We start from the raw sequence: 16,176 nt of genomic DNA on the forward strand, positions 1-16,176 counted from the left end.
GAAGGGGGATGGTGCATTTCGACCTCCTCCCACTGACTCTCCTGCCCTGGAGAGGACACAGCCACATCACAGGGGGGACACAGGGAGTCATCGCTGCTTGGAGGGACAGGGCAAAAATGCCATTTCTCAGAGCTGGCACTTTTCCACGCTGCAGCCTGCCACGGAGACCCACGCTCCTCTCACCCACCCCCCGCAAGAGCACATCCAGATCCCTGTAATCGCCCACCGTGCAGCCGGACCGTGGGGTCCCACGCAGACACCCTGCTTGCGCGGCGGCTGCTGCAGCAGCTCCGGGTACCCGCACGCCCCGGGGACACCGTGCAGCTGCCCACCTCCAACCCACCCGTGGGTCCATCCTGACAAAGCACCTCTGCACCGGTGAGAAGGGCCTCATCGGGCGCTGAGCCAGCCCAGCACTGCTCTGCAAAGGCACCGTGGGCAAAGCTTTGTTTCTGCCAAGGAAAACTCCCTGTGCCGTAAGGGAACAGGCTGTTTCCTCCAGAGGAACTGGTCAGTCTTGTTCCCAGCGTCTCTCCCACAGTGTGAACACCCCAGCAGCAGGGTCATGGCTGAAGGACACAGACCTGAGTGCCAGATCCCTGAAACCACCCTAAATCCAGAGGTACCTCACCTACCCCTCCTCCCAAAGTGCCCCACGAACATTTAAATGCACAAACCTCTTTGCTTAAATGAGCCCTGGGACTTAGGGAAGCTGAAACTGCCCCACACTGCGTTTGCTCAGCCCTGCTGCAGAATTGCTCTGATCCCTGCACTGGCAGCAAGGACACGCTCCCCTTTTTATCAGGGCTTAAGCTGCGTCCTCGCCAAGGCACAGCTGTGCTACCCCGACTGCAGGCACTGCCCAGCCACTTCACAGGTGGGGAAGTTACAGCCCTGAAACTTAATAAAAATAATTCCCTGACCACCAGGGAGGCTGTGAGCTGAGACCTGCGCTCAGCTGTGCTCGCACGGGCAGAGCAGAGACCGCACAAACTCGGTGCATGCCAGAATCAGCACCCAGCACTGCGCTAAGACAGGGAGAGCCAGAGAGTGGGGTGAGAGCCTGCGGCTGGGGTCCCATCCCCTGGCAGCCCCTGATGCAGGATTTTTGGCAGGTGATGTGAACACCATTTGTCCCCTGGGTCTCCTCCCCAGCTGTGGCTTTTCTCCTGGCTCCAGCATTGCTCTGCGGGGTTCTGCTGCCTGCTGGGTCAGGCAGCCACAGGCAGGGCCCTTCCCCTTCTCAAAGCTAGCACTAACCCACGCGGGTCACTTTACAAAGCCAGCTCGCTCAGCCTTAATAAAGGAGCCGTTTCAAGACAATCTGAAACCCAGCAAGCTCCCAACTTGCCCCCGCTTTGCAAAAAGCCCTTTCTTCCTGCTGCCATCAGACACCAGATGGCAGCTCCCCGTTCGCCTGGACTTTAGAAGAGAATTAAACGTCTCTTGAATAGACCTGTGCTGCGTAAGCCTGGCTTTTGTGCTGAGCAGCGGCTTCTCCTTTAATGTTCGCCAGCGGCCCAGCTTTCACCCCCCCGCCACGCACACGCATCCCCAGGGAGCCCCAAAATGGAGCTATTTATTCAGTAATTCCCATTTTCACCTGGCAAAATTTCACCCAGGAACCCCAGGGGATGGGCTGTGTTTTGGAAATGACCCTGAAAGGCACAGGAGGGTTTCCCCTGCCCTGAACACACTCAGCCCCCCACTCCCACGGGAGACGATGCCTCCAGCCTCCGCTACTGGCTTCACGGTTAAAGATGCAGCCGGCAGAGCAGCGCAGCCGAAGCCTTCTGCTGATGGAGCCCAGGGACCCGTGGGGCACCCGGGGACCCTCCATCCTACCCGGGGAGGATGAACGCATCCAATCGCCAGGCTAGGTTTAAAGAGAGGATGGCGATGCCTCGGCGGCTGGGCCACGAGAAAGCTGGTTATCACGTCCCAGCATGAGATGGGGAAAGAGGACGGATTAAACCTCAGCAGGGGGGACCATACTGCCGTGCCGAGGCCTGTCCTCGCGCGGGGTCAAAGCGGAGCTGGCGTCCCCCGCTTGCTGCCCTCCCTCCCCTTGCTTTTTACCTGCACCCAGGAGCCTCGGCGCACCTTCGCTCGCCGGCGGGTCAGCGGCATCCAGCGAGGCTGGGTCCAGCGTGGCCGGCACGCCGGGGAGCAGCCAAGGCGGGCAACACGGGGACGATGCGATCCCTCCCTCCGGAGCCCAGGCGCATCGCGTCCCCCCCCGGGTGCCCACGCAGGCACGCACAGCTGCGCGCAGAGCTCGGCTGGCTGCAGCGCCGGCTCGGAGGAAGGGGAAGGAAAAAGCTCATTGTGTAATTTCGCCACGGTTTTCACGGCCGGACGAGCGCCGATGTCTCCTGAGAGCCACGCCGGCCCCTTTCCTGCAGTGCAGGGTAAGCGTGCAGCCCCTGCAAGAGGGCTTGCCTTACTGGGGAGGGGGTCATCACCCCCCCAAAACAGCCTGTCCAACCCCCTGCGCACACAGACATTTGAAATATTAATTAAGATTACGGGGATCCCCACCAAAGGGGAATTCTCCAGCCCTTTCCGTCACCTTTAGCTTGTTTTTAAGCCTCCCCATCACTCAGACCCCTGAGGACTGTGAGTTACCTGCTCTGCTCCTCCCAAGATGAGCCACTCCAGGGAAAAAAACCAAACAACTGAAGGAGAAAAGCCCAGTGGGGAGGAGAAACCGGGTGCAAGCAGCCGGCACAGCATGCGCTGGGACGAGGGCGGCACTCGGGGGCAAGACCTCTGGGAGGGATGTCCCAGAGGGGGTGTTACGTGCCCGGGTGGCAATTTTGGGGTGCTCACGGCAGGGAGTCTCTGATACAAAGAGAAGCAAATGATGGTGTAGAGGCCCTCTGCCTCTGCCAGGGCATCTCAGCCCTCCCAAAAGGACCCTGTCACTTGGCCAGCCACTGCCCGCGTTAACCCAATGGGATCTCTCCGAAGGGAGGTGCTTTGGGGGAGCAACAGCCCCCCCAGCCCTGCAGCACTGCCCAGGCAGTGACACGCACCCTGTGACAGCGAGGGGAGGCTGGAAACCCCCCGTGTCACCATGGCATCTCCTGTCCTACTTATCCTTCCTGCTCCAGCATCACCCGACCCAGAGCAGAGCCCCTTCTCTGATACTGCTCTATCAGAGCATCCCCCAGGGGCAGGGAGCCAACCCAGCGTGCCCTGGAGGACCAGCAGCAACAGCCAGTCCTGCTCTTCTACCCACAGGGAGCAAAAACCAGGCTTGGCTGTAACATCAGCATCTTCCCCACCTTCCAAGAGATGCTGTGGAGGGACAGCCCACGAGCAGCACATCGTATGAACGCAGGGAAATACTGCTGGGCCTGGTGCTGAGGGGATTGCAGCATCCCCGGCAGACCCTGGCCAAACCCAGATGCTGATGCACAAGGGCACCCTTGGAAGACAGTCAAAAGCCTCCGCGTGGCTTTTCAGTCCTTTTGAGCCACACAGGAGAGAGATGGGTGAGTCACTCCTGCCACAGAGCATCCTCGTAGGGAGAGCTCGGATGGTGCCAATTAGCATGAAACTGCTCAATGTCTGACCCGTCCCGGTGGGGAGGGGATGCTGCCTGGCCCCCCACACGCACCAGCGGCAGCCCACGGAGGAAACAACATGTTTGTGACACAAAGTTTGAGCTCAGCAGAAATCCAAGAGCATTACTAATTCACTGTCTGCTGAGGGTGATTATTATAATTAAGTCAGACTTCAGAAATTGCAAGTGACATGTGAAAACACATCCAAGATACCCAATTTTTATATACGATGATGGTGAGGGTTTTACTGCCTTCCCCTTGCCAGCTCTTGCTGGTTGGGTTTTCACGTGGACGTCGGATCTTTAAAGCATGACTTGTAGGTCCTGTTTTTTTATCTGTTTCTTCCGTTGTTGACCGTGGGTTTGCACCGGAGCACGGGGAGACGGAAACCCCAGAGATGTGTCGGCACGCACGTTCCTGGCGCCGAACCAAACCCAGCCTCCGGCACCGGGACGGGAGACGGGCAGTTTTGTACCTGCTCCACCTGCTTCGGTAACTCACAAACCTCCCCAGGAATGATTCACCTTAACGAGGAAAGGAGAGGCCCCGGGCTGCTTGCCAGGGCGCTTGGAGAGCATCCACCCCATGACTCTGCCGTGGCACGCTGCCTCGGCTGGAAGTGGCCAAGGACCAGGGCAGCCCGTCTCCACCAAGGTTCAGGTTGGGTTATTAACCCACCTGCACCTCTATGAGAGGGTTGAGACATTCCAACCAGCTTGTGGAAACCTCTCCACGGTGGTGCCCCCCGCAAAAACACCCTTCTGGGACAGCAGCTACTCGGCGAATTGGAGGGACCCTGCTCCCCAGCTCCATCCCCAGCCAAGCCCTGTCGCCCTCCGCACCCCACACCCACCCTCCAGCACCCATCTCCCTCCTCGGTGCATTTGCAGGGAGCCCCGTGGGCACCCACAGACCCACCGGTGCTGGGGCCCCAGCTGCAGCTCTGCCCCCAGATTGACGTAGGTATTCATCACTCCATTCCCCTTTTTGCAGATAAAGGCTTCGGGGGTGGCTGTGTCTGTCACACACGATAAGTGGCCTATTTTCCTTTCCTGATCACAACACAGCACGACTCCAGCAGTAGGCGGGTGCTGCAAGACAGCCAAGCTCACATCTGCCAGGGACAGCTCTCTGGCACCAGGAGGGAGGCAGAGAGGAGGAATCCGTGCTGAGAAGAGGGTGACGTCCCCACCTACTCAGCGGCTACAAGGAGAAACACCTCTTTTGTGGAAGTTACTGAAGTATTGAGCAATTTTTTGCTTCACGCCCTTGAGCAAAAAGCAGCCCAGGAGAGCAGGGCTGGGCATGAGGCACAGGGGAAGGTGCTGACAGCTCCGGAAAGGAGCCAGGGTTTCAAAGACAGAAGGATGTGATGCAAAATCACTTTGTAAGGAATGGGGGCAGAGCAAGAGCAGGGAAAACCGAGATAAATGCTCTGACAAAAGCCCCAAAGCCCAGGTCCTGCATGCAAACTCCATAGGGCGAGGCTGACCCCGTGGTGTGAGTTGTACCCCCAAAAAGAGGGGCAGCTCCTCTGCTGCAGCTGGACGTGTCTGCGGCTGCAGTCTGGGCCCACGAGCACACCCAGCGCACCGCAAAAGCACGCTGGGGTGGGACAGGGGCAACAAGACACTTCAACACCACAGTCACTTGCACAAGAAATTAATCTGCGTTAAAAAGACCCACAATGGTATGAAAACATCCAAGCCCCAAAGGATACTGACCCTCCACGATCTCATGGGCCGAGGGATTTGGTTCAGACTGACAAGACAAGGAAGATGTCGGGTCCCTGGTGCATACCTAGCCCTGTCCTCCCATGCCCTCTCACAGCCCAGACCACCCCGCACCGTGGCCGTCCCGCACCGTCTCCCCTGCACCCAGCCCAGGAGCCCCTGGCTGTTCACTGAGCCCTTCAAACCCAACACCCCAGCATAAACATACAACGCAACAGCATGTTGCAACACCGCATACGGTTGTGACACGGCTGCTAAAAACCTAAATAAGCCGCTCTTCCAGACTGGCCCTCTGCAAATCCGTCCTAATCCAATCTGGTTTATGGCATTAAGCTGGACCCTCCCGTCCTGAACGCCCCTTTTTGCACAACAGTTGGGAAAATCCTCACGTTTCCTTATTCCTGGTTGAATCTCTGATGCGGAGATCACCAGAGCTTCCTTCTCCTCACTTATGGAAGTGTCTAAGGATGAGGAGCCACCTGTGCTCCCAGCTTCGCACCCCGCTGGCACATCCCATGCGTGGCACACCACCGGTCCGGGCATGGGGAACCATCTCCCCTGCGCCGGCTGTAACGGAGCCGATCGCAGCTGAATGCAGCCAGGCGCTGGCGAGCAGCTTCTCCTTTGCCGGGTATTTCTGTGGTTTAAAACACGGGGTTTTCTCCACCTTAGCCAGGCACAGCGGAGGAGCTAGAGGGGACAAGCCCTGCACTGACCTCCAGCACGCCCCGGCAAATCACAGCTGAGATCCAGGTTATGAAACAAGCCCGAAAACACAGCAATTTGGTGCATTATTCACGCAGAGCAGAAGATGCCAGAACACACGCCCCCCACCACGGCGCAGTTCAGGTGATGCTCTGCCCTCCCCGGGGCCACCCCGCGGCTGGATCCCACAGGGGGACACACCTGCACTGCCGACTGCTGCTTACCTCTCCACCGAGCAAAGCAGAGCTTGCCAAAGGCTGTCAAAGACACGCACATCCTCGATGCTGACTTCTTTAGGGAGGAAAAAGCCTCCCCGTGTCTCCCCGGGGTCCTCTCGCTTAGCAAACATCTGCCACAGCACGTGCGTTTGAAGAGCTCAGCGAGGGAAGCGGGCGTCGACAAGTTAGGACGAGGGTGTTATAATTACTCTCAGCCACCCTGTAATCTGCAGAGTGCCGGAAAGTTATGCTATGGAAAAGGAAAGCAGCCGAACCTATTTATATTGCCTTCCCGCGGAGATGCAGATGGCCAGGCTGACACGAGCTCGAGCAACAGGAGCGGGGCTCCTCTCCTCGTGCTTTCCCTGCAAATACGCCTGAATCGTGTTTGGCTCCATCGAACGCTTAACACAGAAATAGCTGGGGCCCGCGTGGGCGTTGCATACGCACCGTTGCTGGCTGCATGGCGAGATGGCCCCAGGGAAGGGCTCCTGCCGCACCTGCAATTTTAATAAATCCCCTGAGAGCTGCTCTTCGCCCTCTCCTTCCTGGTAAGCCAGCCTGTAGGTGCACGGCCAACCACCCACGGAGTGCTGGCAGTGGCAGAGCTGGGAGAAATGAAGATGGTTTTGATCCCTCCTGCCCATGCGAGGCAGCTGGGATGGGCGAGGAGCAAGCGCGGGACTGCTGGGAGTGCAAAGGTTGCGTCAGCGAGCGACAGCTCAGCTTTCTGCTCTCAGGGCGTCACGGGGCTGGGGCGGCAGCAGGGACCTCGCCAGCATGGCGGGGCGGCTCCCAAAGCAGCAGAAGGGGCCTTGGCATGGCGGGATACGCCTCAGTTTGTGCAAACTGCCGGATTTCCCAGGGAAAGGCAGTGTGGGCAGCCCAGCACTGCAGCTCGACGCTGGGCAAAACCCCTCGGCATCTCCATCAGCCTCCCCAAAACATGCCTCTTGCTAATACCTACAGCCCTTGCCCAGCACAGCTCTCATGTTTTATGTCCCCTTTCCCTTTTCTGGCTCGGTTGCTAGAAGGGGTGACAAGCCACGGTTAAGTATCACCTCCAGCCATGCCATCCTACCCAGGCAGAGCGTGGTGCTCCATCACCACCGCACGCACGAGTGCAGCAGATGCTCAGGAGGTGCTGGTGGCTACAGCACCAAAGGGAAGGTCACTGGAAAGATGGTGCGGGTGACTCAAGCCCAGCACCGCGGATGCTCAGGGCACGACATGCTGGCAGAGGACCGAATGCTATTTTTCTGCTTTTATTTCCAAATCCTTGCAAAGATGTGGATTCCTGAGCTGGCAACCTCTCCCCTCCTCTCCTGAGCACCGTGCCTGGGTGTAACCTCCCCACAGACCTCCCTGCTCTCCCAGTCATCTTTCCCAAGGGTCGGCTGATTTAACTTTAACACGGCCAGCATCCTCTGCAACCCTCGATGCGCAGCCTGGCACGTCGGGCATCACCATCAGCCTTCCCGATCGGCAGCACACGGTGCCCAGCAGCGAGCGGGCAGGGACAGGGAGGACGAAAGACCCGTTGCATTTCCAGACAGGAAATTGCTCCTCCCCCAGGGAACCATGTCCCTAATTGTTTTACATTAAGAGCTTCCAAATTCATGAGCACGATAACCAGGAAAAGGAGAAAAGCAATTAAATTAACTCCATGAGCCATGAAAGACAGCTTTGCCTCACGGTCCTGCAGACCTCCGTGACGTTACATGCTCCTTCCTATGGGATGGGGGTGGGATGGGATGGGAGGGGAGGAGATGGTGTGGGATGGATGGTGTGGGATGGGGATGGGGAGGGGATGGGATGGGATGGGGTGGGGTGGGTGGGATGGGGTGGGATGCGATCCAGCCAGTGCCAGTCACCCCCAGGTGACTATTTCTTAACATGCACCAAATCTACACAAACTAAACTCATATTGCACGCACCCACCAAAGCTGCTTCCCTGGCAAAGCCCACTATGCTCCCCTAAAGTGCTTTGTGCGATATAATTTCCTTCCCAGTTACAACAGCCAGCAGTGACTCTCGGCTCTCTGTTTGTGTAAAGCTCTATCACATGCCGGATAACAGCCCAACAAGGAATTTATAAATATAGTCTTTTGAGGCAGTAATTGTCACTCCAGCCATCTGTTAAAATGGAGAGTGAGGCAGCGGCGCAGCAGAGGTAAAAATACAGGGGAAAGTGTTGTAGCGGTGCTGCGGAAGAGCCTCCGAGGGGGAGCAGGGAAGATGCCGTGATTTGGGATCTCACGGAAGCTGCACTTTGATCACTGGCCGTTGATCCTAGGGCTCACCCCGCTCACTGTCCAAAAAATGCCCGATTTCCAAACTACATAAAATTTGCCAACTTTCTCCATTCCACACCTCCTTGCTGCGTGGAGCGCAGGCCGGCCCCCGATATTTTCTCCCAGCAGACTCCAGTGGCTTTGCCAGGTGGAATTAGCCACGTCACAGGTGGACGCCCACCCTCCGAGGGGCTGCTCTGACCCCATCACGCTCCCTGGGGAGCCCCAATTTACCCCAGCACCGATTTACTTTTTACCTTCAAGCCGTGGGCGCTGGCTCCCTGGGGCTGCCCCTTCCAGCGGGCGAGAAGCGTCCGGCAGAAGGCGATGCCCCGCGCACCCCGGCGAGCTCAGTCCCGGGGCGGGCACAGCCTGGCCTTACAGGGACAGCTCTGCAAGCATTTACCGGTGCACAATGATTAATTAAAGCTACGACTGTCAAAAACAGAAGGCAAGCCAGTGACGCACCCAGTGCTCTTCCCTCTCCCCGGCTGCCGCCCTGCTGCCGATGTGCCCCAAGAGCCGCGATGGGAGCTCCCAGAGGGGCTGCATGCCGAAGCGCAGCCCCGGGCAGTGCCGGGGTGGCACTGGAAAGACCTGTTGCTGCTCACGCTGCCGGAGCCACGAGGGCACAGGGCTGGGAGGTGTGGCGGAGGCCAGCGAAGCCAGCGTCACCGCCTCCCGTGCCGTCACCGACACCCCTGCGCTTGGCAAAGGGCTGGAGCAACCTTGGCAGCCGGCAGCGGAGGTGGCTGCATGCATCCCGCAGCCCTGAGCGTGACCCCAAACCCATGCAACCCCCTGAGAGGCCGGGAATACACCCATTTCATCCTGCCCTTGCATAAGGCTGGGTCTGCAGGTCCCTGACCCGTGGGCAGGACCCCCAAGCGCTTGAGGAGCAACACCCCATCCCAAATCCAGAGTCGGTGGGATGCCCTGAGGCAGCTGCTCCCGTGCCCCGGTGCCCATCTCCCACCGCTCTGGCCGCAGGACAAAGCGCCTGCAAATAAGTTCAGCCAGTGGGGAAAAAAAAAAGGCGAAAGAAAAGGCAGCTTTATTTCTCCCTGACATTTAATAACCTTTATTGTCCTCCAAGCAGCGGTTTCCCATCCCAAGAGCTGGCAGCACAGCTGATCTTCCTCCAGGCTGGAAACGCTTTAAAGCCCAGCAGCTGCCCCATCTCCCTGCCCTCCACCAACAGCATGAAACCCCGAAAGGTTCAAAAGGCACAAAACAGAAGGAAACACCACGGGAAGCAGCAGCCCTGGATGCTGGGGCCAGGCTGGCTCCTCCGGAGCTCCCTGCAAACGCTGCATCCCTGCCATCTCCCGTGGCTCCTGGCTTCGCCCCACGGCATTTCCCGGGCTTCTCCAGTAATTTTTCAGCCTTGCTGTGTGCACTGGGCCTGCACAAAAGGTGCCAGGGCCACAGCAGAGCATCCGACCCATTGGATGCGGTAGTTACTAGGCGAGGGGAGAGCCGCTGACAACTCACAGGAGGCAAAAGGAGAAATTAATGGTGCTGCAATTCCCACTGCCTCCGTCATTAGGAGAAGAAAATGCATTCGAGCATCCTCACTTGAATACACAATGTAATTTGTTTCAAGTTTAATATCATCCTCCTTCCCGGAGATGGGCTGAAGCTGGGAAAAGTCTCTGGTTTTATCGGCTGCGCTTCAGGGCAGATGGAAGGCAAAGGAGGGGATTTACAGAGACTTGTATAAAGGGGGGAAAAAAAATCATCTAAACCTGCGCAGCCTTGGTGCTGCAAGAGGCAGTCGGCCGCTAAACTGTTATAGGCATTATCACCTGGAGCTGCTTGCTGATAAAATAGCTAATTAGGCAACATTCAACTCCAGTCTTTTTTGGAGGGTGTGAGTCAGGTTTTCTCCTACAAACCAAACTCTGCAGCACTAGAACTGCCTGGCGTCGCTGTGCTCCTGCACGAGACAGCGGCATCACCTCACCCGAAAGCACGAGTTTTGGGGAAGGACAGGAGAGGGCCGGGGTAATCCCAGTTTTATCTGGGATTTAATGCTTTCCTCGAGCCCCGGGCTTTGCAGAAGGAGGTTGGGATTTTCCCCAGCCCGGCTTGTGGTGTTTCCTCCTCCGGGCCTCTTGTTTGCACAAGCGGCTACAAACGTTTCCTCCTCCCAGCGCCACAAAAAGGCTGCCCGCGCCCCTCGACGTGGCTCTGGGGTGAGCTGCCCGGCTGGGCATTGGCACCCATGACTCCCCAAACCCCAAACCCACCACTAATTAAGGCACCAGATCTGCTCAGCTCGTCCCCCCTCCAAAAGCTGCAGAGCTCCCCTGCACCTTCTGCTTCTGGCTTTTAGTCCAAGAGCACAGCCAGGCCGTCAGCCGTGCCACGCTACGCAATTCAAGTCAGGTCTCCAGGAGCTGCTGAACAAAGAAATAATAAAATACAGACCTGGTGGTCCCACGGCAGCAAAATCGCTGGGCTTTTTCTCCAGGGCTGGAACAAAGAAGAGATAAAACACGCTTGCTCCAGAGCACAGGCAAACAACAGCTTATCACCACGTTAGCAGCCTCAAGGCTATTGCAGGGCTTCAGGAAAAGTATTATTCCTCTCCGCTCACGGTAAAGTTTCTATTTTTGGCCCCTCCGTCACACGGAGCTGCTGCCTTCACCCTCACTGGGCTGGGAAACCAGCCAGCCCCGCAGCCCCGAGGGATCCCTGCAAAGCCCGTTTCCTCCACGGCTGCCAAACTCAACCAGCAAAAGGCTAAACTTTCAGTAAAACAGAGATAGTTTATATTAAAGCTGCAGGTTCCTCGCAGTTCGTCTTAGTTTGGGGTTTTTGCTTGTTGTTTGTTTGGTTTTTTTTTTCCCTTGAAATGACTTATTTCCTCGCAGATCAACCTGGCGGAGACCCAACACATCAGCCCACAGCAGGCCCTGCACAGCATCGCCACCGACAACCCAGATTTGCAGAGGGAGTTCAATCAGGGGGGCTGAAATGCATCTGCCTGCAGATGCCAAAGGGCATCGGGCCGGGGGAACGCCGCGAGCCTGGGCTGGCTGCGGCAGGGAGGCTGCCGTGCCCTCGGCGTGCTGCTGGGGAGGCTGTCCGGGGAAAGCGGGCACCGGCTGGGGGGTGTTTTGATGCTGGGGAGGGTCCGGCCAGGGCTACCAGAGGGCTTGGGGCTGGCGTTGGCGTCCCAGGGATGCTTGTCTGGCTCAGAGGGGAGGATACCTGAAGGGTGGCTGCAAAAGAGCAGAGCCAGACTTCGTGCTGGACTTTGCAATGATACTTTAGGGGGTTCAGGGTGGAAAATGGTGGATTCTCTGTCCTCAGGGGGAGTAGAAAAAGCCGCAGCTGATCTGACCCGGTGCTGGCGACAGCCCTGCATGGTGGGCAAGAGACCGCCAGGTCCTTCTGCCAACACATCTGTGATGCTCTCCTCCCTGCGCCACGTTTTCCTTGGCCAGAGAGAACAGATACATTCATTTTATCTCTCCGCTGGTTCTGCTTTCCAGATCTCATCAGTTAGCCTTGGTTGCAGAGCTGCCACCACGCCGCTGCAATGCCCAAATCCAAACACTAAATACATTGAAAAGGAACATTTTTGATAATTACGTTCTGTAGAACTGTGGGATCTGTAATTGAGGGTGAAATTACGTCCAGGATGAATTTCAGTACTGAAAATAGCATGATAAATTAGCTCAGCTTTTTCCTGGTTGACTCAGCTAATCCTTCAGACGCCAACAGACAGATTTGATCGTATCGTCTCTCCTTGGGCTCAGTAAATACGAAGGCCAAGTCGTGGCAGCTGCAGAAGATATATACAGAGCTGCCGCCTGCAATATATAGTCTGCCCTTATTTCTGAATGCACCACAGCTCGGCAGCAGAGCTGAACAGAGGTCGCTCACACTCCTGTTTTGATTTATGAATATGGATTTTGTTGGTTAAGCCATTAGGAGCGGTGATGAAGCAATTCAGTGTACATCCTGAACTGCAGCTTGCCTCATTTGAAGCCCACTCTGCAGAACATTCTCCACGTCTTCCCCCTGCAACACCGTTCATGCAGGGAAGATTATATTAAGCTTTGTCTGTAATGCTGTAATTCCACCTTGCTGCCCTGAGCCCTCTCCTGTGTGAAACAGCCCAGCTGCAGGCAAGGAAATGGTTGCAGAATGGGATTGGCAGAGAACTCGCACCTGGGCCCAGCGGGAGAAGCTGATATCCCACACAAGAGGCTTAAAGAATAAGCGTTAAATCTTCTGGGACCCCAGTGGGGACCCTGCTCTGGCTGTTTGCGGTGCCGCCCCAATGCCTCCATCCACCCCGGGGGACTTGGGGATGCCCCTGGCGGCGCTGGGGGTGACCCCATCCCGCCCTGCTCCGTGGTCAGCGCTCCCCTCGGAGCGGCACTTACACACCCCTCTGGGGCAAAGCACTCGAGAGGAGAGTTACCATCGCAGGCACGGCTCGCTGAGCGGCCGAGCATCGCTCCCCGGAGAAGCCCAAACCGGTTAGATCCTTCTTCCAAGGTCGTATTCCCCATTCCCGGGTCAGCACGTCCCAGCCCCATTCCGCAGGGCTTTGTACCAGCGTGGGGTAAGAAACAGGCTGTGCCCGGGAGGCCTCGCTGTGCAATTAGAGAAAACAAAGAGGGAGATGGGAATTGTACGTACAGCGTGGCAAGGGCTGGGGTACAGCCTCTGCCGCCTGGCTCCCAGCTGGCTGCCGGCTCTGAGCCGCATTTTTTCCCCCATCGCTGCCGAATCTGCTTGTTTTGGAGAAGAGAAGGCTCCCCCCGGCTGGTGATTGCCTCCAGCTGCCCTCATGTCAGGCACCGCGCGGTACAGGGCCAATTTGGCACCTTCTCCCTAACGAACCAGCACGAGCCAAGATGTGGATGAAACAAATGCGTTATCAGCACGGGAGCCTTTGGGAAGGGTCCCAGCGAGGGCAGTTTTCCCACTTAGAGCACCTAAAGCAGCAAGCAAGATGCTCAGAAAGGAACACAAATAATATCCAAGATCTCTCCCTTCCAGAGCGGCAGAAAATTAAATTTCCACATTATTTATTCGAGCAACTCACAGAACTCCTAAATGGAGCGGATCAGTCGCAGCCATCTAGCGCATCACTTGCCAGCCGTCCCCTCCTCATTTGTTTTTAATTAGCAGCAACACGCAGGGGGCTGAGCCAGGCAGCGCTAGCACTGCTGATACAGTGACAGATAACAGAGCTCGCCTCCTCCAGCCGGGATTACGGGACATCAGGCACTTGGCTGCAAATCACCCCCTAATATGCTGGGAGCAAGGGTGGGATAAATGCACTGGAGCAGGTAACAAGGTCACTGCAAAAAGGACACTCGCTCTGTGTCTTGGGTATTATGGTGACGAGGATTGAGGGATACGGGGTCAAACAAGACTCCCTGGGAAGAGCAGTGACCGCACCAACCAAGGTGAGCTGCAAGACCTGCCCCAGCCCGTGACTAATTTGGGTTCCTGGAGGTGAGGCGAGGGATGAGAAGGTGAGAAAAAGCCTCAGGGAGAAGCCAGTCACCGAGAAAAACACTGCAAATAGAGGTGAGACATGAAGGCTGAAAGGGAGAGGGAGGGGAGTGAATTTAAATATAAATTTACAGCAGTTGCAGCCTCCCTGGCTCAGGGGTGGCACGAAACGTTCAGGGTCACTGAGATGGGTTTGGGTTGTCTCCCGGGTACCGGAGCGGAAAAGATAGCTGATGGGACCTGGTTCGCATGGGACCAGGTTGGAGATGGGTGGGTGACAGGAAAGATGCACCAGCTCGCCCTTCTCCCAGGCTGACCCCAGCGCAACCCACCAGCCCCGATGGGAGGCCCAGCCCCAACAGGGATAAGCGTTGTCCCCCCAGCCTGGACCCTGCCTGTGCTGGGGGTGTGCCGGGGCCACCAACAGCCTGGACTGACAGACAACCAGACAGAGCGCATGGTGAGGGAGCAGGAAGCAGGGAAGGAAGTGCATCAGGTCGGCTAACCAGCTGCTTATTGAATAATTCACAGGGAACTGATGGCTGGAGACCCCCATCACCCTTGCTGCCCTTCGCAGCAGTGCTTTGCTTCACCTCGTGCTGTGTTCCCGCAGAGGTCAGCGCTTCGTTACCTGGCTCAGCCCTTCCCAGTCGTTTTTGGTGGGAAAAACCACCGTCCCCACAGCTCCCTGGGCCAGGCACGCTCCAGGCGTGGCTGCTGGCCAACCCACGTGCCGGGGTCCCCCTGCTAGCACCCACATGCTGCGACACTGCCGCAGCGAGGGCACATAAGGCTGCCCATCAGCAGGCCGCTGCAGAAACAGAGGGCAGCAGTGGAGCATCCTGGGGGTGCCTGGCTCCCAGGGGTGCTGCCACCCAGTCCCCTGGGGTGCTCAGGTCGTGCGGGTGCCTGGCTCCGGGGGTGCTGCCACCCGGTCTCCTGGGTTGCCCAGCTCCTAGGGTTGCTGCCATCCAGTCTCCTGGGATGCTCAGGTCCTTTGGGTGCCGGCTCCTGGGGGTGGTGCCACCCGGTCCCCTGGGGTGCTCAGTACCCTGCGTGTCCATGTCCCATGGGTGCCTGGGTCCCTGTCTCCTGGGTTGCCCAGCTCTTAGGGGTGCTGCCACCCTGTCCCCTGGGGTGTTCAGTCCTGTGGTGTGCCCAGGTCCTGTGGGTGCCTGGCTCTGGGGGTGCTGGCACCTGGTCCCCTGGGTTGCCCAGCTCCCAGGGGTGCTGCCACCCGGTCTCCTGGGGTGCTCAGTCCCCTGGGGTGCCCAGGTCCTGTGGGTGCCTGGCTCCTGGGGGTGCTGCCACCCAGTCTCCTGGGGTGCCCAGCTCCTAGGGGTGCTGCCACCCAGTCTCCTCGGGTGCCCAGGTCTCATGGGTGCCTGGCTCCAGGGGTGCTGCCACCTGGTCCCCTGGGATGCTCAGTCCCCTGGGGTGCCCAGGTCTCATGGGTGCCTGGCTCCAGGGGTGCTGCCACCTGGTCCCTGGGTTGCCCAGCTCCCAGGGGTGCTGCCACCCGGTCTCCTGGGGTGCTCAGTCCCCTGGGGTGCCCAGGTCCTGTGGGTGCCTGGCTCTGGGGGTGCTGCCACCTGGTCCCCTGGGTTGCCCAGCTCCCAGGGGTGCTGCCACCCGGTCTCCTGGGGTGCTCAGTCCCCTGGGGTTCCCAGGTCCTGTGGGTGCCTGGCTCTGGGGGTGCTGCCACCTGGTCCCCTGGGTTGCCCAGCTCCCAGGGGTGCTGCCACCCTGTCCCCTGGGGTGCTCAGTCCCCTGGGGTGCCCAGGTCCTGTGGGTGCCTGGCTCCTGGGGGTGCTGCCACCCGGTCCCCGGGGTGCCCCTGGGGTCCCCAGTCCCGCAGGTGCCGCGGTGCGTGTCCCCACGAGTCCGTGCCCGCGGGGGCCCCGAGCCCACGGGTGTCCGTGCCCGGTCTCCGCGCGCCCCCTGGCGGTCGCGACGCGCCACAGCACCGGCTGCCCGCGGCCCCCGGGGGCCCCTCGCCCCGGAGGGGGTGACTGCTCCCAAGGGAAAGGCTAAAAGGGACGGCGTGGCATCAACTCCCTGGTCCCGCAGGCGCAGCCAGGCGCGTGGGGGAGGCAGCCGCAGAGGGGCCCACGCAGGTCCGGCACACGCGTTAATTACAGCAAGAACGCGTCAGCGGGGAGGGCAG

At 58.5% G+C, this 16,176-nt stretch overlaps 1 protein-coding gene across 7 annotated transcripts in view; it reads right to left on the reverse strand.

Moving 5' to 3' along the window:
• Window positions 1–11,118, reverse strand: part of KIAA0513 (KIAA0513 ortholog) — a 30,123-nt gene extending 19,005 nt beyond the window's left edge. For 2 of the 7 annotated variants that reach the window (XM_064459718.1, XM_064459711.1), the window contains exon 1: window positions 6,679–6,921. The gene's annotated coding sequence lies outside the window, so the exon portion shown is untranslated. The other 5 variants (XM_064459712.1, XM_064459716.1, XM_064459714.1 and 2 more) reach the window with 5 other exon arrangements.
• Window positions 11,119–16,176: the final 5,058 nt, after the last annotated feature.

The sequence above is a fragment of the Phalacrocorax carbo genome, chromosome 8 (genome assembly GCF_963921805.1).
Source record: "Phalacrocorax carbo chromosome 8, bPhaCar2.1, whole genome shotgun sequence".
Classification (NCBI taxonomy): Eukaryota; Metazoa; Chordata; class Aves; order Suliformes; family Phalacrocoracidae; genus Phalacrocorax; species Phalacrocorax carbo.